The sequence below is a fragment of the Pocillopora verrucosa genome, chromosome 11, assembly GCF_036669915.1.
Source record: "Pocillopora verrucosa isolate sample1 chromosome 11, ASM3666991v2, whole genome shotgun sequence".
NCBI classification, from domain to species: Eukaryota; Metazoa; Cnidaria; class Anthozoa; order Scleractinia; family Pocilloporidae; genus Pocillopora; species Pocillopora verrucosa.
Window position 1 is genome coordinate 12,183,629 of NC_089322.1, and position 27,861 is coordinate 12,211,489.

The 27,861-nt window shown below is 41.1% G+C and overlaps 4 pseudogenes; all 4 read left to right on the forward strand.

Annotated features, from left to right (window-relative positions):
• Positions 1 to 11,248: 11,248 nt before the first annotated feature.
• On the forward strand, positions 11,249 to 12,895 carry LOC136284174 (uncharacterized; annotated as a pseudogene).
• Positions 12,896 to 20,030: 7,135 nt separating this feature from the next.
• LOC131775072 (uncharacterized) lies at positions 20,031 to 21,952 on the forward strand (annotated as a pseudogene).
• Positions 21,953 to 22,852: 900 nt separating this feature from the next.
• On the forward strand, positions 22,853 to 23,736 carry LOC131775073 (uncharacterized; annotated as a pseudogene).
• A 1,027-nt stretch (positions 23,737 to 24,763) lies between these two features.
• LOC131795818 (uncharacterized) lies at positions 24,764 to 26,673 on the forward strand (annotated as a pseudogene).
• Positions 26,674 to 27,861: the final 1,188 nt, after the last annotated feature.

The following is a 27,861-nucleotide window of genomic DNA, read 5'->3' on the forward strand; positions in this document are numbered from 1 at the left end:
AAGTTCAAGGGCCAGGAAAAAGAGTTAAACCTACAAGTTGTTGAGACGCAGGGACCAGCACTGTTTGGGCGTGACTGGCTGTCCAACATTCAACTGAACTGGGGTGAAATCAAAACCTTTAAGCTTAGCAAGACTTCAGAAGGGGGTATGGCACGCAAAGTGGATCAGCTACTACAGAAGTACGAGTCTGTATTCTCCGAAAATCTGGGCACACTTAAAGGCTACAAGGCGGATTTGAAGGTCGAGGAAGGCTGCCAGTCCAGCTTTCATAAACCACGCCAAGTGCCATACGCACTCCGCCCCAAAGTAGAAGCAGAATTGACACGCTTAGAGAAGGAAGGTATTCTCTCTAAAGTAGAATACAGTGAATGGGCGACCCCAATTGTCCCGGTAGTCAAGCGAAACGGATCGGTACGAGTTTGTGGCGATTTTAAGGTCTCAGTGAACCCAGTACTTCTTGCAGAACAGTACCCTCTGCCACGTATAGAGGATATTTTTGCAAATTTGGCTGGCGGTAGACATTTCAGCAAGCTTGACCTTCGCCAAGCTTATCACCAGATGGAAGTAACCGAAAGATCCAAGGAACTCCTTATGATTAATACACACAAGGGCCTTTTTCGATACAATCGCTTAGTCTTTGGCATCTCTTCGTCTCCAGCCATTTGGCAGCGTGCCATAGACCAGGTATTACAGGGAATACCTGGGACCCAGTGCATCCTTGATGACATGATTGTCACAGGCAAAACCGATGAAGAACATTTGGAGAACCTGGAGAGTGTACTCAAGCGATTACAAGATGCGGGTCTGAAGGCTAACAAGGAGAAGTGCGAGTTCTTCAAAGATAGAGTTCAGTTTTGTGGGCATGAGATCGATAAGGAAGGTCTACACAAGACACAAGAGAAGATTGAAGCAGTGGTCAGTGCACCAAGACCTGAGAATGTGTCACAGTTTCGCTCATTTTTAGGGCTCGTAAACTATTACAACCGTTTCTTGCCCAATGCGTCTACAGTTCTCCACCCACTTCACCAGTTGTTAGAGCAAAACAACGAATGGCAGTGGACTGAACGGTGCGAGCGAGCGTTCACTGAGGCTAAGCGTATGATTACATCTGAGCAGGTGCTAACGCACTATGACCCAGCATTACCGGTTAGGCTGGCATGTGATGCTTCACCAACTGGCATCGGCGCGGTTCTTTCACACGTCATGTCCGATGGTAGCGAAAGGCCAGTAGCTTTTGCGTCCCGATCGTTGACCAAGACTGAACGACGGTATGCACAGATAGACAAGGAGGCATTGTCCATTGTGTGGGGGGTGAAACGATTTCATGTTTACCTCTATGGGAGACGATTTACGCTCATTACAGACCACAAGCCCCTCACTGCCATCTTCCACCCAGAAAAGGGAGTTCCAGCCATGACTGCTGCAAGGCTTCAGCGATATGCATTGTTCTTGTCTGGGTTCGACTATATCATTGAGTATAAGAGTACAACCAAACACTGCAATGCCGATGGACTGTCGCGGCTCCCTCTCCAGCAGAAAGAGCGAGAAGACTTGGAGGTGGATTCAACAGAGGTGTTCCACGCCTCTCAGTTTGTGCCATTACCTATAACCAGTGAAGCAGTGGCAAGAGAAACACGTCGTGACGTTGTCCTAGCGAGGATACATGATTCTATTGTGAAAGGATGGTCTACTCGTGTGGAGGGAGACAAGCCTTATTACGAGCGACGCAATGAACTGACAGTTCACCAAGGCTGCATCCTATGGGGAATGAGAGTGGTAGTTCCCAATAAGTTACAAAGCAGAGTGTTAGAGGAACTTCATGATGGGCATCTGGGCATGGTCAAAATGAAAGCACTCGCGAGGAGCTACGTATGGTGGCCTAATATCAATGGTCATCTGGAAGAGCTAGCGAAAGGCTGCAGCGGGTGTCAGCAAAACCAGAAGATGCCTGCTAAAACACCACTACATCCGTGGGAGTGGGCCACTACACCATGGCAGCGTATACACATCGACTACGCAGGGCCATTTCAGAACTCGATGTTCTTAGTGGTTGTCGACGCACACACCAAGTGGCCAGAAGTGGTTCCAGTCAAGTCAACTTCATCAAGTTCGACTATCGAAATTCTACGCGATTTGTTCGCCAGATTTGGAATTCCAGAACAGATAGTCAGTGACAATGGTACACAGTTTGTTTCTGAGGAATTCCAGACATTTGTCAAGTCCAATGGCATCCGCCATATAACTTCAGCACCGTACCATCCAGCGACGAATGGTCTTGCGGAAAGGACAGTACAAACCTTCAAACAGGCTTTGCGTTCCATGCGTCAAAGCCCCAAGCCAGTGAGGGAGAAGTTGGCGAAGTTTCTCATAGCTCACAGGAACACTCCACACTCCACCACCGGTGAGAGCCCAGCACAGTTACTCCTGGGAAGACCATTGCGTACTCTCCTAGATTTGGTGAAACCTAACTTAAACCGTAAGATGGTTAACCAACAACACCAGCAGAGCATTAAGGCAGCGATTGACAAGGGTAAACAGTATCGCCAGTTAGAGATTGGTGACTCAGTTATGTCACGGGATTATCGAGGGGATCTGAAGTGGCGTCCAGGGCTGATTGTTAACAAAACAGGTCCGCTGATGTATGAGGTACAGGTGGCACCGGGACTGATCTGGCGCCGACATATTGATCAGTTGAGACCAACGGCAGTTGGACACACAGTTGAAAGCACTGACGCCGACTGTAGTGTTGAAGTCAGCCAACCTGAAGTGGCCAACACACCACTGACCCCAATTACATCAAGTACTCCAACCACTGAGGGCGGCACAGCTCCAGGAGGTTCCAAAAAAGATCAACCAAAGATGGTTCCTGTTTCCACACCTACGGTACCTGACCCTCCTGATGCTAAACCAGCTACAGTTAGTCTGATGGTCAAAATGCGACAACACCCTCAGAGAGTTCGCAGGGCACCACAGAGGCTTGATCTCTGAACTTTGTTTTATTCTGTTCGTTTTCTTGTTTAAAGGTCGTTCTTACCTTTCGAACTGTGGTTACCGGACACTGTTGGTTTATTTTATGTTTTCCTTGAAATTGTATTTTAGGGCTTGTTTTGAAAACTAGGGACAGATCGTTTAATGTGTGGAGGAATGTTATGGTTTTCCAGTGTGTTGTATGTTGTGTGTTACCATATATGGTTTGCTCATGCGCAAGCATGAGGCTTCATTAAACAGTCTTTTACTTACCGAACCGCCATGTTGTTTGGGGTGTGTAGTTCTTAAGTAATACATGACACAAGCTTACAAACTAGTAGAAGAAATAAAGGGTAGACAATCTGACACATTGTTGGAGACAGGATCGGGTCTATCTTATCAATCTAGCTGCAATAAAGTCTCATCATGCGCATCTACTACAAGCAACGCAGCCAAAATGAAAGCACTTGCTGAAGCAGCAGTGCGAGAGGGCACAGAATTAAAAAAGGGTATTGCCGCAATGGAACAGAAGCGCAGGAAATGCGAAGCTGAGATCGAGCAAACATGCTAAAAGAAAGATCGTGATTGCGCAAAAGCTAAAAGCAATTGAACAGGCGATGGAGGAAGAAGATACAGGCAACAAAATTGAAATTGCGGGTATTCCAAACACAAAAGGTGGAGAATGAACATTCACATGGCTTAACTCAACGTCACAAGAAACCCCCCAGCTGGGAACCGATTTGACAAAACAGAAAACCCTTTCAAAGTGCCCGAAAAGCCGCCTGCAAAATTGTGTGCTGCTGCTATTGAGCAGTCTATGGGCTGAGTTGGAGGCACTTCAGAAGCGCGGCTGCAATAACAAGAGTGCTATTAGAATGCATGAATAAAACAGCCCCATTCAACAACTTAGAGAACGCAAAACTGCGAGAGTTCCCTGACCTCTGCACGGACATGGAGAGCCAAATGAGCTATCTGCCCGGCCTTGCTTGCCTAATCTTTCCTAATGCAATACAACTAATTCCTGAAAGGCTGCCCCTATTTTATGTCAAAAATGGGAGAAAGAAATCTCTAAACACACGGAGTGCTTAGCCTTCCATGCTAAATCTCTTGATGAGGGGACCGAATGGTTTCTTGCAGCCGGACTTTGCTACTGCTGCCTGTCAAAGGGACACATGGCCAGTGACTGTAAGGAGAACATAGAGTGCAGCATATGCAAGGACAAAGTCATGCAGCTCTCCTTCACAGAGAGAGAACAAGGCCCCCTACCCAAGGTGGAGAAGCCATTGACTCAAAATGCAGATCGATGTGTCATGCTATAGAAGGCGGTGCCTCATGTAGTAAACTGCTTTGGGTCGATTTGTTAAGTAAGAAAAAGCCGCACGCAATCCATCGAGTGTGCACCATTATAGATGAACAAAGCAATTCGTCCCTGATCAGCACTGAGCTTGCGGATTAATTGAGGGCAGAGGGACCTGAAGAAAAGTACTTTCTTACCATGTGCAGTGGCACAAAGGAGACCAAATACAGATGGTGCATGACAAATGTCATTGTTCAATCCATCAGCAGAGCAACAGCAGACCTGCCTACTCTCATCAATTGGGGCAATATCCCTCAGGACAAACGAGAGATTCCCACACCTTCAGAAGATCACCAACAAGATTCCACCCCTCAAGGGGACTGCTAACATTCATCTCCTCAGAGGAGATGCCCCAGAGCTTTTTAAAGTTCAAGAGTTTAGGAACGGACCTAAAGGAACCCCCTAAGCACAAAAGCTTTCTTTAGGTTGGACAATATTCGGTCAGATGTGCCTAGACCTCGTTGGGGGCCCCACACACATGTTCATCCGCCGTACAAATCTCTTATTAGCCAGCCTCACTAGCCCAAGGAGAAGAATGGTAAAACTGCAATGTTACGAACTTATCCCACGCCCCAACCAGTTACGAGTTAAGGATAGTTTCACCAAGCAGGATCAAGGTGTGGAAAGCGACATCTTCTGAAACACTCAAGAAGACAACGATGTTAGCCTTTCCTGTGAAGATCAGAGATTTCTGGAGATAATGGAGGTGAATATTCACAGAAACGATGATGGAAACTGGGAGATGCCACTCCCCTTCCGCCTCAAAGATGTCAAGATACCAAACAGTAAGACGTTAAGATACCAAACAACTGGAGTCAAGCAGTAAACTACTTAAACAACCTGATTCGTACCCTAGGAAGAAAGCCCCAGATGGAGAAGGATTACTTCGCATTCATGCAAAAGATCCTCAATAAGAGCCATGCCTCCCCAGTCCCTTTAGATGATATAAGAGTGAAGTCCCAACCTGGGAAGGTCTGATACCTTCCGCATTTTCGCGTCTATTACCCAAAGAAACCAACACAGATACGAGTGGTCTTTGATTTGTTGGCCGAATACTCAGACATTTCCCTAAATAAAGAGCTGCTTCCCAGCCCAGACGAACAGCCTCTTGGGAGTCCTAATTCACTTCAGAGGGAGACAACCGTCATCATGTGTCCTATTGAGCAGATGTTCCACTCCTTTCACATGGATCCCAATCACAGGGACTTTCTTCGCTTCATGTGGTTTGAGAACAACAAACCTGGAAAGCCGATAAAGGAGTATTGAATGAACATACACCTCTTTGGTAATAGCCCCAGTCCAGCCATAGCTACATTCAAACTCAGGAAGACAGCTGCTGACGGCAAGGAGGAGTTTGGAGAGGATTCCATGAAATTCATTCATTGAAATTTCTACGTCAATGGTGGCCTAGCATCACCACCCACAGCAAAACAAGCCATTGCACTCGTTACAGCAACCCAAGCAATGCTCCACACAGCAAATTTGAGACTACACAAGATCATCTCAAATTCAATCGAAGTAATGGAGGCCTTCCCAGTGGAGGAAAGGGGAAAGGGAGTACGCGACCTGGACCTACGCCATGAGAGCTTGCCAGCACAGCATTTGCTTGGAGTATTCTGGGATCTGAAGAACGACAGCTTCACCTTTCAAGTAACCTTGCCTGACAAGCCATTCACAAGAAGGGGCGTACTATCCACTGTAAACTCAATTTATGACCCACTAGGCCTGGCCGTTCCAGTGCTACTGGAACGGAGACTGTTGCTTCATAAATTAGTTATCATGGGCAAGAGTAAAAACAATGACAAGCCTTTAGGATGGGATGACCCCCTGCCAGACACCCTCCTGACACAGTGGCAATGTTGGCGCAACTCATGGGACGATTTGGAGAAAGTATCACTTCGCTGTTGCCACCACCCAGTAGGATTTGGCACAATTGTCAGGAGAGAGATTCATGCTTTTGCAGATGCAAGTGAGGACCCAATCAGAGCTGCCATTTACCTGCATTAAGCTGATGACAGAGGAGAAGACTGCACGGCCCTAGCCTTTGGTCAGTCTAGAGTAGCACCTGTCCAAATCACTAGTATTCCTGACTAGAACTGTATGCCGCTGTACTAGCAGCACAAGTGGTTGACAAGGTCATCAAGGGGATAGACATGGGGATTGATGAAGTCACTTTCTATACTGACTCGAAAGTCGCCCTTGGATACATCCAGAATGAAAGCCGAAGATCTTATGTTTATGTCGCAAACTGTGTCCAGCTAATTCACAATATCTCAAGTCCAGAGCAGTGGACTTACATTGACACAGACGAGAACCCCGCAGACCTCACTATACGTCCCTTGTGGAATCAGACTGGTTAACTAGTTCAAAGTTCCTAAAAACCACGTTGAATTCTTGAAAGGAGAGACAGGAGAAAATACCATTAAATGAAAGTGACCCAGAAGTTTGTAAAGAAGTCATAGCCTTCATCACAAAGTCAAGCAAGCGCTGTGGTCTCAGAGCCGAAAGGTTCTCATGTTTCTCAAGCCTGTACTCACTGCAGCATGCCATCGCCAACCTGATTGTCGCAGTCAAAGAATTTAAGCGGAGAAAGAATGGAGCCCAGAAAAAGCAAGGACCAACGACCAGGAAGCACAAAGAAAGAAACACGTCTGACGAACCCCACAGCAAAGGAACTTCAGCAAGCATGACAGTTATAGTCTGTACCGTTAAGAGAAAATTCCTTGGTCCTGATCTTAGCTCTATGCTCTACATTGGTATTGAAAAGGCAAAAGTGAGTCGTAGGGAGAATGGAGAGAAGAAACGTGCTTTAAAGGGATTGCCACTTTATCAGCCAGACCCATTTGTTGATTCTGATGGCACTGTGTGCGTAGGAGGCCATCTACGGCAAGCACGATTGGAGTATGAAGAGAACCACCCTGTGCTTCTACCCAAGAGCCACTATCTTGTTAATTTGGTAGTACATCACTACTATAATCAAGTCCACCACCAAGGATGTCTGATCACACATAAAGCAATTTGACAAGCTGGCCACTGGCTCATTGGAGGTCACAGGACAGTATCCAAAGAATTGAACAAGTGCATTGTTTATAAGAAGCTTAGAGGGCTGTTCTTAGTCTTAGATTATTGCATGGCCAAAACACCTTTCACTTTGGAAGAGCATGGGAACAGCAAATAGGGACAATCCACCACATACTGGATGCATTGTTTGCTGAGCTTGGAAGCGCCCGATTGCCTCACAAACTCCTCATGACCTTAATGGCTGAAGTGACTGTGATTGTCAATACTCGTCCCATTGCTTTGGTGCCAACTGACATAGACAAGCCGCAACCACCCTTGCCTTCCATGCTTTTAACAATGAAAGCACACCCAGCTGGACACCACCTGGAGTCTTTCTTGGAACTGACCTGTACGCCTGCTGTTGTTGGAGGTGGGCACAATACCTCACTGACCAATTCTGGCTACGATGGAGGCAGGAATACTTACAGAACACGCAGCCCAGAAGAAAATGGTCATCATCCAGACAAAACTTGACTAATGGAGATGTGGTTCTGATGAAAGAGGAGGGAGCCTACCGCAATGACTGGCCCATGGGCAAAGTGATGGAGGCTATCCAGAGCAAAGATGGTCAAGTAAGGAAGAAATAACCCGAGAAGGCAAGAAAAAGGTCTTCCTGCATCCCATTAAGGATACAAAAATTTTGAATGCAAATTTGTTGCAAAATTTTTGAACGCAACCATGTTCCACACTAAAAAAAAAAGTCTCAGGAAAACTGTTAGGGTCAGCATTTTAGCCAAAACCAGCCTATTCCGGTTCAGCCATGCCTATATATCCAAATTATTAGATGTCTGTTGGTTGACATTGGTGAGAAGCTTCAAAAAGTGCACAATTCCCTAGAATTGTAGTCTTGACTACTAGAACAAATGTCATGATGGTGTTGTCACTTTTATGAGATCACATGGCCAAAAACCTGGATTCTGTGAGTACTGAGAACTGAAAGGTGTGGTGCGAGTTCTTTTCCAATTACCGGGACTAATTCTTTTGGAAGGGCAATTCTAATAAACCTAAATATTGGGCACACCAAGACTCTGAAGAAAGGGTTTTAAGTTACTTGGTATACACTGTTGACAGTGTTCTTGATCAAAGCCAACCTTTGATTGTTATTTCAAAAGGGAAAGTGCAAGAAATCCTGGGCAATGTTCATAGTTCTGCTGAAGGAAGCTGCACTTTAGAAATGACACCTGGAAGGCTGGATTGTGGTGCTGTATGAGCCACAAATGCGACCCCCCTGAAACTGCAGAACAAACAGTCTGAGAGCTGAACCAAAAAGGCTTTTGAAATATCTTATCACACCCAGCTTTTGTACCAAGTTTCAGCCAAATTGGTTGATGACCACTTTTGGCCCCTAGAACACCTTCTCAGACAGGAGCACTTAAACCCTATTACAATACAGACCTTCCTGCAAAGTGACTTGAATTTAGCATCTAATTGGTTTCAGGCTAATGGTGTGACATCTAACCCAAGCAGACATCTCTCTTGAGGTTTGGAACTGACTCTAATGATCTCTCTGTTTCACTTAATGGCACTCTAATCGATAGCACTAATACAATGCAACTCCTTGGTGTCAGCATCGATGAAAATCTTCATTTCACTCATGCTAAGGATCTTGTAGGAAAAATTAGCCCTAAGTTGCGAGTTCTGAAGTGTTATTAATACCTTATCCCTACTCATGCCAAGAAGAGGCTGTATCTAGCTTATTTTCTCCCACATTTAACCTACTTTTCCACCATCCAGTTCCACTATGGCAAGTGAAATGCTGATATAATTGAGAAATTCAATGAATCCATCCTTTCTGATGCGTGATTTTCTATTTTTCAAGCTCGTGACACGTGATTTACAAGACTTACTAATTAGATTTCCATGATAAGTGATTGCTCTTTGACCTTGAAGGATACCAAGGAAATTCAAAGGAAATAGAGTCTTGACAAAGATGAATAAATCACGCCAGCCATGTTTTCTGGTCTTGACTGTCCTTGCTGACCTTTGCTTGACCTTGATGACTTTGATCTTTGTGGTAGGTTCAAACAATCATAATGCAATAGGCTTTAGTTTATACACAGTTTTCATAAAGGTGGACATACTGCAAGGCCTGGTGAGAACAACATGAAAACAAGGTCACAAAGGCCTCAAAATTTAACTGTATAAATATGGCATCCTCTTGGAGTAGCTAATGCAATGATTCCCCAAATGCGATTTTTCTCATGGAAGATGATATTCCAGGTGCTCCACTGCTTAGATGAAAGCCTGAAGAGCTGAAAAATGCAGAACTATCATTGTGGCTGGAGTGCCATGGTGAATTGGGAAAAGGTCTGAAGATGAAAGGGCACCTTGTGAAATGAGTGTATGAGTACATCATAACTGGCAAAGATAGAAACATCACATTGTTGACCCAGATCCAGACAAGATTTACAGTTGCAGAAAAGAGTGACTGAGCACCTTTACTGATGTTAGCAGAAAAGAGAGTGTTTCGGTGCAGTTTCCCAACAAAAGTTGGGAAATGGGAATTAATTCTTATGTATAAGGTTTAGAATTATATAGCACCACAGCAGGTATGTAGCATTTTCTTAAAGCAATTTTGCTATTCCTAGTTTCAATTCAATAAAATACAGAAAGCACAGTTTAAGACTTTAGGACCCTATTTGTGGGGAGAAATAGAAAATGAACTCAAGAGCGAGACGAGCCTTGCAGCATTTAAAAAAGCTATTTGTAAAATGAATATTTTTAATATCTTAGATTGTAATTGCACTGCATCTCAGTCTTAACCAAAGTCCGCATTCTTATTATATCAATTTTTCTTTAAAATATCCCATTTCCAATATATTTAAAAATAGATTACTTAATATTTTAATACATATTTTATAGTTTATATAATTAAATTTTATATCTTAATGTGTATAGCTATATATGTGTATATTGTTACTCTTTTATATACATATTAAGGTGGAGTGTCCCCAATTAGTTGTAATGCTAAATACAGAGACACTTAAATAAAGTTTATGTATGTAAGTCATATTACAATGTTAGATAGGTTAAGGTATGACTAAAAGCCCTCTACAGTTTTTTCAGGAGAATATCCTTTCACAATAACGAAAATTTTGTAAAATCGTCTTATCAGGTGCTAAATTATTGAACGAGTTTAAACATTTCGTATGTAAATGCACATCATTCTACTGCCTTCAAATTACTAAAATCTCTAAATATGTTCTAGAAGAGACTTTGAAAGGTGTTGTCGACGTTTTGTCTTTCTGGTAAATGGTATAATTTAATTTTGACCACATAAATTTCACTGCTGTAAAGGTACGTGTACCTCATAAATAAAGCTAATTTTTAACATGTGCAAAACCTTCAAATGGCTCAAGCTTCTGGCGGATGCATTTCAAAAGGTTAATGGATAGATTTCTGTAAAAGTTTCTGTAGGCATTTGATTTTCTGCAACATGAGAGGTTTTCAAAGTCAGTCAAAAATGAAATACTTGACTTCCTGCAATCATTGTTGATTTAAAGGTCAGACAGGTATTTTACCCTGAGTCAATTGTCTTGATCCATTTCAAGTCAAAAAAAGCACATGGGAATAAAGCAATGAAATATTCTAACCTTTCTTTGTTGTAGAAGGCAGCTTTAAAACCATTTTAGTGTGGTTTATTTGTTGCTGTTCACGAGTCATTGTCAACTTCTGTACAGGTGGTTAGATGCACATTTATTGGCAGGAGTCAACATGTTCCTTGTTACCTGGTAAAAACACTCTTTAATCATCTTTCGTTATATCATTTCACTGGCACATCTAATCAAAAGGTTAAGTCATCTGGTGAACATGTTCTGCTTTGTTCTGTGAAATACTGCATCCCAAAACTTGCTGCTAAAACACATGGCGGAGTTACAATTTACCACTGACTGTCAGTTAATGGTCATGCAATGCTGCTGTTACATTAAAGGAGGTAGGAGAAGAGCTGTGAGAAGGGCTAAACTGTACATAGATTGCAGTAACAAAATTTATCAACTCCATTTACTCAATGCTTAAAAACATGTAAATTATGATACGAATACTGATTCTCGTCTCTTTTTAGAAATCTCCAAGAAAAGTTTGCTTTATTGTTTTGGTGGATGAGGGGTGGTGGAGGGTGGAATGTTGGAATTCTTTTTACCGCTGCAAAATCTTTACTTTTTCCCAACTAACCGAAATAAAATCCATGAAGAGCTCTAAAGCATAATAATATCTATAATATTTTTATATTTTTGCCAATATGTTCTAGGAACTGTTGTTCTAGCTGGGCACTAAAAAGGGACTTTCTGAAGTCAACTTTTAGAAGACAATAAATAATTCAGCCGTTTGGCAGAAGATGTGAACTAACAAGAACAAAGCAAAAAAACTAATTTTTTATTTAAATGAATCGCCACAAACTGATGGTTCTCACCCAGACCCAAAATATACCTTTTGTCCTTTTCACAGATTCTACCACCCCAACTGTACCAGAAGAAATAATATGCTATATACATGGTCTATTGCCAGTAAAGAATGCCAGGAACTTTGAAAAAAAGTACTTCGACTGCACACTGCAATGTAAAGAGGGTTATTGCTGTGCTCTTTGTTTCTCACAACAGAAACAACCTGAGATAAAATAACATTTGAGAAAACAAAATGTACAGTTAAAATTTTAAATTTTACAACCTCCACAAGTGATGACATAATATTAAATCACTAGAGCAAGATAATTCCAAATGAACAATCTGCAGGATTTAACTACTCTGAGGATCTGATACCCAGTGGGGTGGTAAGCAGCATTTCCACACTGAATAATGTTGCCTCTGAGAACCTCATCACCATCAAAGCACAGGTGGTGAACATTGCAACAACAAAAGTAGTCAATATGCAATATCAACGAACATTAAAGAAGCAAGAAGTTTTAATAAGAGACCCTACAAGCTCCATTAAAGTCATTCTCTGGGAATCCTATGTCGACACCCTCACCCTAAATTCAACTTACATTTTTAGAAACCTTAAGGTGAAACTATCTAAAAATAAAAACGAAAGACACTTGAATACCGCCAAAGATGTGTCCTTTTACGCCAAAAAAACTGCACCATTTACTCAGCCATTAATAGATGTAAACAGAGAGTTGGCAAGCATGGTAACATCAACAATTAATGGGAAGATAATAGGATTCCTTGAAATAAACACTGGGGTTTGTAGAGGATTGTACCAGTATGTGCATATACCACCGTGTTCCCCAAGATGAAATGACTTGAGCGGTTTACAATCTTCGCATTGTCCAAGGTCTTTGCTGTATTTATTTGGAACAACTTTTTCCCTCCATGATATGCAGCCAATTGAGTCAAACAGCGCAGACTAACTCTTTACCATCAACAAATTCAAGAACTTATAACTCACATGAAGTTGGATTTGAACTTGAAAAGTGTCAGTAAAACAGACATGACACTTGAAATATTGAAAGCAAACCCAGCCATCAACATAACTTATGATTTGCATTCAAACAAAGCACAAGCAATCAATTAATTAGCATAACTATACTTGACATTCTTTAGCCATGAGATGATATGATAGCTGCATTTTTCCCATTATAGGACAAGCACAAACAATTAATGGAAAGAGAATAAGATTACTTCAAGTAAACAACTCAATTGGCTGCATATCATGCAGGAAAAAAGTTGTTCCAAACAAAGACAATCAACTCATTCCATCTTAGTTATCCAGCATAACTATACTTAACATTATTTGTTAAGCCATGAAATGATATAATAGTTATATTTTGCCATTATATGTTAACCATAACTTTGTTTTTGTTTCATTAAAAATTTTGCCTTGACCTACAATCAGTTATTACCCAAATATATTAAACTTCTGTATAATTATGTAAATTACTATGCTAAAATCCAGACTATTTTGAGCCATTTTTACCTATCATAGTTAAGTTGTAATTACAATTACAGTTACAGTTTAAGATACCACTATACCATTGCCATTTTACTGTTATAGCTTAAGATACCAATATACTGCTGTTTCGCAACAAATTTCCCTTAACCTTCGATTAATTACAACACTGATCTATTATGCTATTTTTGGAATTTAACAAAATGTCATTTTACAACTTCAGGAATAAATTGTGTTACAAATGACTTCCCCTTTCCTTCTGTATTTTCTTGCATGTTTCTTTTCATTATGAAAAAGTTGGAAGACCCTTTCACACCCAATCCCCAACACTGTCCCTGTCCAATCAAACACACCCCATAATCTCTGATTACTACCAGTTTCAATTCTTTTCAGGTTTTTCAGTCAAGGAGTTTTTTGAAGCACCTACAACACTGTAAAATTTAAGATATTATGCTATTTAAAAAATCACTTTCCAAACATTTTCCAATTTTTTCTCAAACAAATTAATCTTATTAGAATTGAAAGGGATGTTTCTTTCCGTTTAATATCTCTTTTTCAAAATTATTTTAAAGTGTCTTAGGTTCGGATTAATAACTTTTTGTTTAAAGGTCCAAAGTTAGATTTTTCCTAAATTATTATATAATTGTCAAGATCATTGGTCTCTCATGAAGTAGTCATGACCACATGTACATTTCAACGGTTATCTTGTGAATTAAATCTGCAATGCTCCTTCTTTCGATCTTCATCAGTCAAACCCACTAACAAATTATGGCCACGACAAGAACCAGTAATCCCTCAACTGATGTATCCCAAACATCATTTCTGTATTTTTTTTATGACCAAACATTTTTTTTATTTTTCTTTATGACCCTTTAGTTCTTACTGATTGAACACACTCCATGGTGACCAATCGCAAAGCTTGTTGTCAAAACATGACCAATCACAGAAAAGTAAACAAAACTATTCAAAGACCAAATATTGTACTAAAAGACATGAATGGGAAGGTTGTAAATCGCGCAACTATTCAACCCTTCAAAGATCGAGAGCTGAAAACACAACGTAACGATAATTGTTATATTTTTCAGCATCGGCAACAGTCGGATTACAGAGCGACACTAATTTTCGCTTTGTATCAGGTGGATTAAAGTACCAGCATTAAGCGAAAAAGAGGAAAATCATTCATCGCTTCATATATTTCAGACCCAGCTTTGGTATAAAGCATAATGCAAACAACTATTAAGAATAATTACCATGAAAGACGCAGTAATTAAACTAGCTGTAAGTTGCTTTTAGAAGACATAAAAACAAAATGGTTGTCACAATTAATCTCGACAGGTGTCGTAATTCTTCACGATTCCCTGATCTTCTTTCAGTGGTTGATTTGGGATAAAATTGTACTTAACCTACTTCACACAGGGCTTGTTCGAGTACTTCCCTTAGTATGCTTAGGAATAAAACAAAAACTGTTTAACATTAACTACAACACCAACAGACCAAGCCACACCATGCCCTGTGAATTAAAATCTCAACAATTAAATATGAATGGTGCATCTATATCCAATCATTTTCATATTTCTCAAGGACAAAAAGGAAAAAGTACTACAAACATAACATTAAAGCAAGAGTGAACCCAAACAAGCCCTGGTCCCTTACCATTGATGGCATGGACCAAGCAAATCACAACTTGCCACATTTTAATACAAGTACAAAGGTAAAATCAATCCAACTTGTACATGTATTGAATATAATATTGGAATGTTTCCGAATTTTAAACGCTTCAGTTATAGGGTCTTCATTGCGAAAAAAGTTGACATTGAGAAAACATAGATGTCGGGTTGTTCCGCACAAACATCAACGTTGCACTAGATCACATTGACACAACTCTCACCGTACTAGCATGTACTTGCATAAGGATTTGGCTGAAGCTACAAGGTGTGAACATCAATTCATCATTAGATGTTTCGACATAATTGCATTTCATTGTTCCACATTCTCATCAGGTAGACGAAGGTACATGGAAATTAAAAACGCATCTCACAGGTGTTCTTGTCAATCAGAAACAAGAAGCCCATGCGTTTCTTGATTAATGCGAGTACCCCCATGATTCTAATTTGACCATCAACGTCATGCTGGAGACTCTGTTGCACATTAAAAGATTGGTAAGTTTAGCCGATGGACCACAAGTTGCCTTTACCCAGAGCCTAACATTAGTGTGCATATTGTTTTTGCCCCTTACTACGTAAAAGAAAGAGATTCCATTTTGCCGTGCATCTCTTTCGTAATGAATCACAGAGGACGTCACCATGTGGTAAATACATAACACTCTCAGCTGCACCGTGTGCACCACATTGACTTTTTACTGCATTTGGACGTTATCAGCAATATATTACTGAACAGGGTCACAGCAAATTGGATGATGAATTGACAAAATTACAATACATAACATTAGAGAAAAGCTAAAAGCTATAGTTCCAAATAGAATGTGTTGCAGTGTTTCGCCCAATACCTCCTTGTTGATCATTTTGTTGATCAATTCATTTTTTCGTTACTCTTCCCCCTGCCCTTACCTTCAGATGGACAACTATTGGAGGGAGCACAAAAATCGTTGTCTTAAGGTTTCTGAGTTTATTGGTAGAGGGGAAAATTTTGAAAATAAGTTCAACGAGGATTAAATATTCCTCTTTTTGTCAGGACGTTCGTTACCACTTTAAGTCCTGGTTTACTGACCGTTGGTCTCTTTGACTTTGGTTGGCCTACTATTTTGTTTCATTTTATGCCAGCGATATTACTCTCAGTAATTGAAATGACAACAACATGTAACTATGTAAGGAAATTTGACTATGATTCATTCAGAACTAGGGTTAACAAACTAAATCACATGTTTTACTTTTTGACAGATCAAAATATATTTCTTGGTGGTGGGTCATACACATGAAAACATCGATCAGATGTTTTCATGTGTAGCAAGAAGACTTGCCAAGAATGACGCCCATACTTTAGAGGCACTGAAGGAACAGATTAAAGTATCGTACACCCCTCCTGTGTTAGTGGAGGAATTATCATAAAATATCATGTTCGAGATCAAAGCGTGGATGGAGAACTCCATTAACAACATATCAGGCCACGTCCACCAACACGTTTTTAAAATTCAAAACAACAATGGCAACTCCAAGCTGTTCTATAAGAAGTGGTCCACCTCACCTGTCTGGCTGCCTGATGGCGGAATAAGTCTCATCTCGACCATACCAAGAGGAGTTCCCAAGCTTGTCAAACCGAACACTCTCGGTGGCATGTCCCTTGACAAGCTTGAAATGGACCTCCCAAAATACGCCATGAAATTGAAAGACTCAGAAATGGTATGGTGGAGAGAATTCATAACCAGACAGAGGAATCGCCATCAGCAGCCAGACAGGACTAAAAAATGGGACTTGCATGGCCTGGAAAATACTATTTGCCAAGTTGCCACAGCGCAGTCTACTTCTTCTGTGGAGTTGAGTAGACTCGTATCGAGAGAGGAAAGAGAAGTCGAGGTAACTATAACCGCTCGACGATAACAAAGAATAAACACCCAGGGTACCTCTTATGTGCAACAGTATGTTGCCGGATTTTAGCCAGCAAAGGCCGCACAAAGATACTATGAAATAACAAGTAACGCAAATTTAAATATCGAGTTAATCTATATAGTAACCTGTGCCATATTGGTCTTGACTCTTACGGACACATATTATTCATCCGAGATGCAGATAACAGAATCGTGGCTTTGATAATAACGAATGTTTTTCTTAAAAATGATGTGAACATTACCAGGTTATAATCATTACCCTCTGCTACTTTCCAAACAGATCACTGTAAGCAGAAAAAGAAAAGCAGATAGAAAAGCGGGTGGAAAGGCGAGTGGAAAAGCGGGAGAAGGGCGAGCCAAGACAAAGAGGACGAAAAAATAGGTAAGCATTACTAAATTAATGGATTTGTAGTCAGATTTTATAGAATACATCGGAAGAAAATTGTGGGCAATAGAGAGTGATGACATGATGCTTTTTTCCGACCTATGTCATGTTAATTCCGAGAGGGGAGTGGGGGGAAGAAAATCCCTCTCACGGCAACATAATAGTATCCTGATGTCTATTTGTCAAATCTTCAGGAGGCTGGATCACTATAAGGTTTTTTTTTTATTATTTCTGGTGGTTTAATTGAGCTGAATTAGAGGTCAATTCAAATTAGCACTATTAGCAGTTGTAGTAAATGTGGACTCATCAGCTCAGTCCTCAATCAAAACCTCAGCGAATGACTACAGGGGGCATTAAAATTTTATTAACTCAAAAAGAAAGACACATGGAAAAAGTAAAACTACATTTTAAGTATAATGACTGTAACTACTTTTTTTTTAATTGCAGAACCACTACTTACTGCTGAAAAGATTGTAGCATCAAACCAAGCATTTAGATTTTTTCATTGTTTTTGTTTGTTTGCTTTCTTTTGTTTCTTTCCTCACATCATTTACCTCCAATTCTGAATTAAATTAACAATAAACAAAATCTACTATATCGTGTTTTCAATCTTTGAATGGCGTTGCGTATCAAGCGAAAATTTGTCGATCAGGCCACCGGTGGGTATACTTGCTGGACACCTTTCACCTAACTTACAGCCTATGTAATTCAATTGTCTTCATCAAGGAAGCAGGCTACTTCTACACTATGGCCCTGGCTGGCTTGCGATGTTATTCTACACTACCTCCTATTACTATTTTAGTTGATAATAAATATTATAGTTTCGCTGGCTAAAACTTTCTAATATGACATCTCAGGTATTCCTCAACTTTGAACTTCCTATCTCTTTCTGGATTTATCCTGTCAGATACAAAAAAAAAAGGTGAATACGTGACAATAAATGATATTATCACAAGCCGCAACACTGTTAAACAAAATTCGAATACCACCAGCTTTCATGGTGCAAGAAATTTAATCGATACTTAATGGATGGTTCACATTCATAGTGATAATCTCGAAAATATGTGCACAACGAAAAGGGTTGTTTAAGACTTAAATGCAGGGTGGATTGAGTGTCTCATCAACGCTTACTGATATCACGCAATGTTGCGTGACATCGCTTGGAGACCGATGGTGACGGAGATTGAATTGACTCAGGGTGAATTCAAGCTATCTCAGGTGGCTATGATTCTCATAACATCTCATTTTTCCATACAGTAGACATGGTCTCAGCGGACACAACTGAGCACACGTATGAACGTTTTGACTTTGCCTTCTGCTTGGTAGTATATCTTTTCAATTTCAGTTAAGGTTACTTTTCTGTGTATCTCGCTCTTTCTTATCAAATACTAAAATAATCAAATCTTTGGTGTTATATGTATTACACGAAGAAAGGGAAGTACTCGAACAAGCCCTGTGCGAAGTAGGTTAAGTACAGTTTTATTCCGAATCAACCATTGAAAGAAGATCGGGGAATCGTGAAGAATTACGACACTTTCTGTGTAAATTAATTGTGACGACCAATCGTATTTTCGTGGGGTAAGAAAGAGCTTACTAGAAGAGTTCATTTCGTTGTTGCGAATCAATAAAACATTACTCTGCGAATTCCAGTGAATGTTTTTAAAATGTTTCTGTTGCCATGACAAGATGTTTGGGATGAAACAGAGCGATAACTTGTTATTTCTAGCGCCAACATATTTTTCTCACCCAGAGAGGGTGCTTGATGTCAGCTTCGAATTCCGCATAGAAAGGTTTGGCGGCGGAAAGGAAAAGCACTTTCGATGAGAACCCTCTGTGCACTTGTTTAGAAGTTTAGTATATCTCTCCGGAATATGCTAATCGAATGAAAGCAGTTTCGGAAACCACGAATACCCATGCCGACATTACGTGTTTGGATCTAAATAATTTTCCTATCAAAATAATGAATCGACAGTCGCGCACTGTTTTTAGATGTTTGCGTCAATTTCTATGTGTTATCATATACGTGTTATTAACGAAAGAGTGTGAAGTTTTTTTTATTCTTCCAAAAAAGTGAAGTAGGCCGTTCTTGTTGTTGTCTGTAAATCAGTCTCAGGTCAAAAACTACTACATTTTGCCGTTGGACACGACTTACAGATAGAGATGAGGAGGAAATAAGCACCTGCTTGCCGTCAACAAACCGAGCGAAGGTGTTGAGAACACTCCAATTTAGCTTGGCCAACGTCTCTTCTACCACTTGTACTTCTTCATTTTCCAGTCTGCCACTGCTAACTGGAGCGAACCCCCTTAGTTCTGTTCGTGGCTTCTCATCTCCATTACAGGAAATCAGTCCAGACTTTCATCCCCCTTGACTTCAACCCCTTCATACTCGTCGGCAAACCTCAGTGAAAAGAGCCGCATGGAAACTCAGCAAGTGAGGCTATCTGTGCAGTATCCCAGTAAAAGCCTGAACAAGAATGTTGGTAAAGCACTCACTCATGGAGTTCCCTCAAGAATTGCAACAGCAGTGATGAATTGCTTGCCAGTGAGAAACCAATCATTCTCACGTCTCCTATTATTATTATTATTATTATTATTATTATTATTATTATTAATCTTTAGTTGTTCAAAAAGCACAGAAAAACAAAATTGTTTCTTTTTCTCTTCTAATGCAGATTTTTGCAACCGAAGACACCACTCGTCAATTTGTCCCGAGAAGATACCTCAACAAATCGCCAGAGCCTATGTTGGTAGCTACTGGGAAACAAGCGAGCAACAGAGAGATCGAAATTTACAATGTTGTTATCAGCAGTTTGACGGGGGAATTTCAGCTTCGAACCGAAGTGACTAAGGTGGACCGCGGAACGCTACTCAGTTTGGAAAACCCTCAGTACAAGGAGCTGGTGGAAAGATACAATCACCTGAAAAAAGTCACAATGGATGACGTAGACGAGAAGGAGGAGCTTCCCGTACATCTTCTCTCGGAACATACGAATACGTGCAGATAAAGACCGAGACCACACCCAAGATCGGGAAACCAGGAGAACCCATTGCCGAATTAACAAGATTAGGATGGACCATCATGTCACCCGGAAGTGAATCTGACCTCACAAACATGTTCCTGACCCAAACCTCTGCGGCTGACTATGAAGCCTTGTGTAGACTTGATGTGCTTGGTCTACAAGACCATCCAGTTGGCGACCAAGATCTCGTATTTGAAGAATTCAAGGAGCAGCTAACAAGAAACCCGCAAGGATGGTACGAAACAGGCCTCCTTTGGAAGGGAAATCATCCACCCCTCCCTAACAACAAACATGGCAGCCTGAAACGACTAGAGAACCTTGTCAGAAAGCTAGAGAAACAACCAGGCATGTTGCAGAAGTATGACGGGGTCATTCAAGATCAGTTATCTCAAGGAATAGTCGAACGAGTGCATAGCGAACCCAAAGGGAAGGAGTTTTTCATCCCGCATAAGGCCATGATTTGAGAGATGGCAGAGAGCACGAAGATTCGAATTGTCTACGATGCGTCCGCCCGAGCGAACGAGAAAGCACCATCCCTCAACGACTGCCTAGAGACTGGGCCACCATTGCAAAACAAACTTTGGAGCGTACTCATGAGAAACCGGTTCCAATCCGTGGCCCTAGCAGGGGACCTGAAGCAAGCTTTTCTACAAGTGAGAATCCGAGAGGAAGACAAAGACGTGATGCAATTTCACTGGCTCAAGGACCTACACACCAAACACGTGGAAACTTTACGCTTCACACAAGCACTGTTCGGCTTGTCCACGTTGCTATTCTTGCTTGGGGGAGTGATTGATCAGCACCTAAAAAATCTTCAGAACGCCTACCCAAGGGAAGTTGAAAAGATCCGACGAAGCCTCTACGTGGACGACTTGATCAGTGGTGATAAAACCGTGGCTGGCGCACAACACCTGAAACAAGCATCGCAGTCCATTTTCAGAGCTGGGAAATTTGAACTGCACAAATGGCACTCTAATGTCCCGGCCCTGGAACAGCCTTCACCCCACGAAGAAACAATAAAAGAACTACCCACTACCCATCAAAGTGAGAACCAGAGCTATGCCAAGGACCAGTTAGGAGTCAAGAAAGGAGAAACGAAGCTGCTGGGTGTACCATGGGATAAACGAGAGGATACAATACAAACCAGTTTCCCTGACCCGATTTCGAAAGCAACTAAGAGAGAATTCCTCGGAAAGATCGCTAAGATCTACGATCCCCTCGGTCTAGCATCACCAATCACTTTGGAAGGGAAATTTCTTTACAGAGAAATGTGTGAAGCCCGAATCCCATGGGACCAAGAGCTACCCCAGGGACTCGAGATCGGTTGGCAAACCTGGGAGAACAACCTAACAGACAAAGTAGAAGTACCAAGAAGCATTGCCCAGCACCAAGAAGAAATCACTAGCATCAACCTGCATGCCTTTGGCGACGCAAGCAGCCAGGGCGTGTCAGCTGCTGTTTACACCGTCACACATCAAGCGACGGGGCTATCACAAGGGCTCGTAACAGCAAAGTCTAGACTGGCGAAGAAAGGACTCACCATACCAAGACTCGAACTAGTGTCGGGGCACATGGCAGCCAATCTTGTAGATAACATTAAAGAAGTACTGCAAGGTTTCATAGTTGAAGGTGTTCATTGTTGGCTCAATAGCAGCGTAGCTCTTCACTGGATCAAGGGGGCAGAGATTACAAGCAGTTTGTTAGCAATCGAGTGAGGAAAATCCAAGAGAAGAAGTACATCCAGTGGAGGCACGTGGGTACCAAGGAAAACCCTGCCGACCTGGGTAGCCGAGGCAGGCAAATTAGTAACTGCTCAGATCTGTGGTGGCATGGGCCAACATGATTACCTTTCCCAGAGAGTTGGCCAGCAGATATTGTCACCACTCCTACCAAGGAATCACAAGCCGAAGCCAAGATCATAAGGGGAGTTCTGGGCGTAACTGTGAAGACGGATGACAATCTAGACCTGGTGATGCACAAGTACAACTTATGGAAGGCCATCCAAATCTGCTGGTGGGTTGTGCGATTTACAAGGAACTGCAGAGCTAAACGCCAGCAAAAGGATCACCGGACCAATCACTACCGAAGAGACAGCCAACCAGTTGCAGTTCTGGGTAAGAAGATCACAAGTCAGGAGTCAAGGCACCATCAAGTTTGATGAAGACCAAATGAAACTGAACCTCCAGAAGAACATAGAGGGGATATTCGAGTGCCGAGGACGTATTCAAGGCCACTACCCAATTTACCTACCTGACGATGGCGTGTTTACTGGAAAACTAGTGACACACTTCCACAAGCACACCCTACATGGGGGAGTTGGTTTGACCATGGCCAAAGTACGCGAGACGTATTGGGTACCTAGATTGCGCCAGCTTGTTAAACGCCTTATCAAGCGGTGCTATGGATGCAAAAGATTTCATGTATCAGCATTTGCCAACCCTCCTCCAGGCAACCTGCCTACAGATAGGACAGAGGGAACCTCGCCCTTTCAGGTTGTTGGAATAGACTACGCCAGACCGATCAAGTACCATGACAGCAAAAACAAAGGAAAAGCGTACATAGTCCTGTATGCCTGTAGCCTGTCCCGAGCCTTGTACCTCGAATTGACCAAGACCATGGAGACTGAAGAGTTTATCACTTCCTTGAAGCGGTTCATAGCAAGAAAAGGTCGTCCTGTAAAAATCTATTCAGACAATGGTAGGACTTTTGTAGCTGCAGCAAATTGGCTACGGAATGTAATGCAAGACGAGCGCCTCCATGACTACCTTACCAAGATGAATATCAAATGGCAGTTCAATCTCAGTAGAGCTCCATGGTGGGCGGGCAATTTGAACGGATGGTCGGTATTTTCAAGCAGGCCTTCAGTAAGTCTATCGGAAATGGAACCCTCACCTGGGCAGAACTGCAGGACGTGCTGCTAGACATGGAGGTCGCACTGAACAACCGTCCTCTGAGTTATGTAGAAGAAGATCTACAGCTTCCTTTGTTGACCCCTAACATGTTACAGTTCGGACGCCCTAACTTGTTGCCTGATCCTGAAGCACACCATCAAGAGAATCCTGATCTGAGAAAGCGTGCAAGATATCTAGCGAGATGCAAAGATGTGACCTGGAAAAGGTGGTCTGCCGAGTACCTAAGGGGACTATGCGAAAGGCACAACATGAAACACAACAAAAGGCAGCTATCTGTAACAAGTGGAGACGTCATTATTATCAAGGGCGACGAGAAGAACCGCGGGCAGTGGAAGTTAGGAATCGTAGACGAGCTGTTTCCAGGAAGTGATGGTGTCATCAGGGCTGTTAAATTGCGAGCTGGGAAGTCTTATCTAGAGAGGCCCATACAGCACCTCTACCCGTTGGAGGTATCTTGCGACAGGACCACAGACAAAACCAAAGCACCACTGAACGCAGAGGCGCCAACCTTCAGGCCAACCAGAGACACTGCAGTCGCTGCGAGGGCGCAAATTCGAAGTATCGCAAGTGATGAGGAGTCTGGTTGATGACAAACAATTGTCTTTGAAAATTTGAACATTTGATTGAGACATTTTGAGCATATTCGCATTTATTGTACTCGCTTCTCGGATTATTCATATTTGCCACTGTAACCGAAGTGTCAAATAGGGGGAGAGTAGTGACGGAAAGCGTGACATAGCATGACATAACGTGACAAGAAAGCATTACTATTATTAATATTAAGTGAAAGACAAGCTCCTTTGAACATTAGACTTGATTGCGAAACAGTGTAAGAAGATTGGTTTTTTAAGGGGTGTGTGTGTTAGAGAGAGACAGAGCGAGATAGCGAACCGAAGATATCTGTAATCAGGGGAAACAACAGTAAACCAGTTTGAAACTTAAACCTGTGACTTATTTGTCGGATACCCGTTCCCGACAGCACTGTCATATTCCTTTTTACTCAGTAGGCTATCCTCTGCCAATTCAACAAGCTGACGTTTGCAAATTCAAACCGCCAGACTCTGAGAACTCTGGATATTTTGGGTGAAAACCATGACAACTGTTTAAAGCAGATAAGAGAGGATTACAAAGGAAAATGAAGGATTGCACCTCCTCGAAGAGAAGATCAAGAGTCTAAATAATGTGCATTCTTCTCATCTTTCTTCTGTATCAACATGCTGTGACTGCAGTGGAGAATTGTCTGTACTGATGAAACATGCATTTGAGTTAGAGAAGTCCAGTCACCCTGGTTTTGTGATTTCATTTGACAACTTGGATATTCAGTTGCAAAGGAAAAATATGTCAATGGAATCACAAAACAGGGATTACCACTGTGTAAATCATCAGATGCTTGAGAACTGTGTGTCTGGGGCTCATCTCAGATCGGACCTCAGAAAGTACCGAATGCAAACCTGGAGGAAGTTTCAAACCTCAAATTTCTTCCTACTCTTGATGCCCAACAGCAACAACAGTCCAACTGTATTATACTTACTGCACGGATCCTGGTTAACTACTTTGATTCTTTGGCTCCTCTGAAGTATGCATGAATCCTTCATATCCCCCACAAATACCCAAATGAGATGGCTCAGAAGTCCAAGTAGGTATTTCCCTTTTTTCATGTGTAAAAGTATTATCTAGTACACCTCAACATTACAACCACTGACCTATACGATAAACATTAACATGGCCAGGTTACCATTATTTGAGATTCTTACATACAGTGTAAGAGTTTGATGTACAGAAATCTTAAGAATTTCTACTCTGATACATGGCCATGGGTACTCAAAATATTATTGTTTTAGTAACCACACCATATTGTTTGTGGTGTGGTTTTTTTGTAAGGTTTTCAAGTCTCCTAAGAACATGACATTTTAATTATCATTAAAGTAATAATATTTACTTTTCAGGTTCCACTTGCCATCATTTTCAAAAATGAAAACATCAATGAGGACATGGTTTCCATCCTGCAGCAATTCTTTTCCTACCTTCCAAAAACTGGAGATGGTGGTGTTGATGGTCAGCTATTCTCTGGTGACCAACTAACAGTAGAAAGGGCAGTTAATGTAATTTCCTCTGTAGCAAATGGTTTTACCCCAGAGGATCGTTTAGAAGGCATTAACCTTTAGTTGGGTGATTGGCATGCAGCTGTGAAAGTTCTAACTGTAAGTCAGACAGTAGTCAGTAGCTGTATGTAGTAGGGGCAATAAATAATTTATTATTAGTTTAGATTAAATTTGTCTAATGAATGTTTTTTTTTTTTTTTTAATGCAAGTTTATCTGACTTTGGGTTTCTACCTGCCCAGAATGTTTTTACTCAGGCAGTAAAAGACGATAAGATTCATAATAGCAGTGATATAAACAGTAATGCAAGGCATTATGATCTTAACCATAGTAAATTACAAAATTATCACAATTATTATGGGAATTTTCCCCTATGTTCACCTGATACCTATCAAATCCAACAAATACCAATCATAAGTTACTTGTTTCAACAGTTAATATACTCCTGATTCTTCAATAGCAAGTCAGATTCAGATCTCGGCACCCTTTTTCCAGACCGCACCCTTATCAACTGGAGGAATGTAACTGGTGATCCTCCTTCTTCTTTCAGAGCAAATGGGGACTTTCTCCATGTCATTTTCCTGTCACAATGTTATCACAGCAGCATGACAGTGTTGGGATTTGCTGACAAATCAAGTGCCCCAGAACACTACCCCCTGCCAGAAGACATGGAGAAATTGAGAAAAGCCCAAAAACTTGAGTACCTTCATGGCTCTGAAAAGGAGGTTGATTCTTTCATTTTCCAGTCAGAAGAACAAATGCAAAAACTAAAATCTGAAGAAGAGATAGACATTTTGCAGCAGCAAGAAGTTACTGCTAAGGGAAGATTTCCCTGCAGATTCCCTGGATGCAACAAGTCATTCAAGTACAATGGCAAAACCAGAAGGAACAATGAACTGTTCCATCATCCACGTGTTCAGTTTAAGGATTCCATGATAATGACTCAATCTTCACCTGAATGCACAGCCCTTCAAAAAGAGACAAAAGCAGGTGATGATGTATACAACTATAACTGTGCAATTCTAGCAGATTGCTTTTTATTTTTTAATTTTCTTAACACTATTAAAGAAGGGGATGGAGAACGAATTGTGCAGCAATACAAGTACATCATGCTTTCTTGTAAGGCCAATGGCTCACATAGCACCAAGTATGCACTAGAATGTTTAACTCAGTTTTTCTTTGTGTTTGCACTGTTGTTGCAAAGAGACAGTGAGCAGTTTGTATGGAACCGCTCTGTAAACAACAGTGGTAAAAAAGCTCCTAATATCCCAATTGATGAAGACATGGAACATGAGAGCAATGCCATAAAGCAAGGCATTAGAAATATTGGGCCTAATGTCACTAAGAATGCTGTTCAAAGAATATATTTTGCATGACGTCCAACAGCATCAATACTGAGCAACCTTATTAATAGCATCAAATGACAGTTGCCATCAGGCAAACACTCTCATGGAAATCTGGAAAGGGACTTAAATAAGCTCATCAAAGAGCATTTGAATTTAAAATATTCAGTGAGGTCAAGGGATGCAGTTACAAAATACTTAACAGCTTCCAGAGAGACAGACTTGCCAATTTGGATGTGTCTAGTTTGCACCATTAGCTAAGAAAAAACGCAAGAAAAACATCATGTGGGGAATAGGGCAAGATGAACATTGACAATAAATTTAATTTGCAAATTAACCAGAAAGCTTTACAAGAAACATTTTGTACTTCAACTGAATTTAATTACTGAGTGAAAAAAAAAGAGCCATTTTTTCTTTTTTGGCTAGTGGACAGTTCCCCCACCCCCTTTTAAATATGGCAGGAATCAATACCCTCAATTTTTTGTCACTTTTGAAATCAAGACAGTTGAGTTTTTGTCAACACCTTTGAATATACTGTCTCTGGGAATAAATTTTGTAGGATTCTTTGAAGGAAGAATCCAAACTCACTTTTCCAATATAACACGGCTATCATACTTAGCAGTGTTACAGTCATACAAATAAAAAATGGAACATCTCATAAGCACTCAAGTCTCAGTTTTCCTTTAGGAATAACCATAACCTCTTCCTTGTTAATGACAATGTTGTTGTAGCTTTGTACAATAGAATCTAATTTGTTGAACCCTCAGTTCCTTTACCCTTCTGATAAGATAAAAAAGGACATTCCAGGCTGTCTCAGAAATGAGAAATTTAAATAAGAGGGATAAGATTTAGATTTAATGTCCCTTATAACACAAACAGACTAGTTTTCTGGGCTGTCACTTATTGCCAGGGGCTGGGGATTTCCTCCTGTTACTATAAGCATGACCATTGGTTATTTTTTGTAGGAAACAAAAGGAAAATGAGACCAAAAGGACTCCCTGGCTGTTCAGTTCCCAACAACTTTTAAATTAGCTTTTTATTAGTTCTTTTATTAACTCATATTTTCCTTTTATTGTTTTCCGAAAATTGTAAATTATTATTATTATTATCATTATCTGGACTAGCAATTTATTACTTTAAGATTTTAGTGTTGTAATGCGCACTCGATCATATCTTTATCGCATGCTAGACTGCGCAATATAAGAAATAAACATTATTATTATTATTATTACTACCGACTACATATACCTAGTAACTTGAAATCTTAGT